Raw genomic sequence first — 1,910 nt, 5'->3', positions numbered from 1 at the left:
TGTTATATTTAAGGGAAGAAAGAAACAATATTAATAAACGTTCAGTTATAGTACTCTTGGTAAAGGGGTTTCAGTCCTTAGACACATAATAATTTTAGTTACAGTAAACGTTTGGCCTCTTATAAGTGCAGAAAAGTACAAATATTAAACATTTCGTACAGTTTATCTAGTAAGCAAAAGCAAAAATACAATAACTGCGCAACATACTTAAAAATTAAGCAAGCCGTGATATTCTAGTGGCCCATAATAAGTCTAAAATATACTCGAAAATACTCTGACATAAGGTTGACGGTTATCTGAGATCGAAATTTTCAAGCTTTCTCTCATGCATAAAGTAACTCTAGGAATCACTAAGCCTCAATAAAATGGAAACATGCGGTAAAAGCACTTGGAGAGTTGTGGTGATCACATGATCACATCATATGAAAAACATGCAAGAACAAGAATATAGGGAACCCTACAAATATATTTAGGAAACTTTACCTACCCTAACAGTAAGAAAATACCGAGGAAACTCTAAAATAAACAAACTTTCCTACGAAGCAAACCAAAAATATCGTAGTGGAAGTCAATAAACACTAACAACAACAACAACATTCAACAACTACATCAAAACAAAAACAACAATAATAATAATAGTAATAATAAAGTTTGTGGGTACAGTTTTACTTAAAAGTACTTCTTCCTTAGTGATTAGAGAATTTTTTTAAATAAAGAACAAAACTCAAAGTTAAAAATAAAAAATATAAGATACAAAAGACAATAAATAGAAAAATTAATAAAAGAAGTTAAAACAAATTATCTTTGCAAGTCTAAACTGCCATAAACACTCTGCGAGAATAGATGAAATTGTGATATTTTAGTAAAAAATGGAAATAAACTTTTAAAATAGCAAGTTAAAAGTTGAAAAATGACTTTGTGAGTCCAAAATTTAATAAAAAATGTTGCCTGAATAGATGAAATTGTGATATTAAAGTAAAAATAAACCTAAACTTCAGCTAATGTTGAAGAAACACAGATTGTGTGTCTAAATTGCCATGAAAACTCTTGCTTGAATCGTTCAAATAGCGTTTTCTGAGGAAAAATACACAAAAAGATGAAAATATTGGCCCTAACAGTAAAAAATCTGGTCAATTTTACGTGAATCCTGATGTTTATAAGTCAATAATCAAAGAGTCCGTGGTTCGCAACCTAGATATAAGGGCAAATAGTGGATCGCATCCACTTTAACCTGTAGATACTGGAACTGATTGTTCCTAGTTCAGCCAAATTCCTTACGCTTTAGGTCAAATAGTCTTTGCAATGTTACGAAAGACGGAAGAAACAACGCGTAAATTACTTCTGCAAAATAAAATTGGAACCTCAAAGAAAATCAATACCCGCCTGTAAAAAAATTGGCGGCACCTGCCTTCTATTCAGGTCCCGTAAGGGGAACATAACAATGGAGAGCCTTTCTTCCCTCGCGCGTCAATGATCGCTCGCGGTTTGGGGTGACGATGAATGCAACCTCGTAACAGGTTCTTGCTGTAAGCGTATTCTTCCCGTTTTTTAAAAAGCAATTATTATTAATAACATGCATTCAGCCCGTATACTTCGTTTCATATAGGCTACATCGTTCAATTTCTTCGCCTTTAAAGCGAACATAGGATAACGCCATATATTGTGTTATAATAACTTCTACCTCTGATCGCATCGGGACAGGTTGAATTCGGATAAATCCAGATCCTTAATTATAGCTAATATAATCCAGCACCGTCGCCACATGACGTCATCGACGCCTGCAAACCTTGCCTGACGCCATCAAATTGCTTAGAATAGCCAAATCACTTGACCCAAAAAGTACGTAAGTTACTCTTTTCGAAACGAAACGTAATTACTTTTTGAAAGCTACTGATTTACAATTATTTGGT

Source organism: Lepisma saccharinum, chromosome 10 (assembly GCF_977018435.1).
Source record: "Lepisma saccharinum chromosome 10, izLepSacc3.1, whole genome shotgun sequence".
In the NCBI taxonomy this organism is placed as follows: domain Eukaryota; kingdom Metazoa; phylum Arthropoda; class Insecta; order Zygentoma; family Lepismatidae; genus Lepisma; species Lepisma saccharinum.
Note: the sequence above shows the minus strand (reverse complement) of the source record.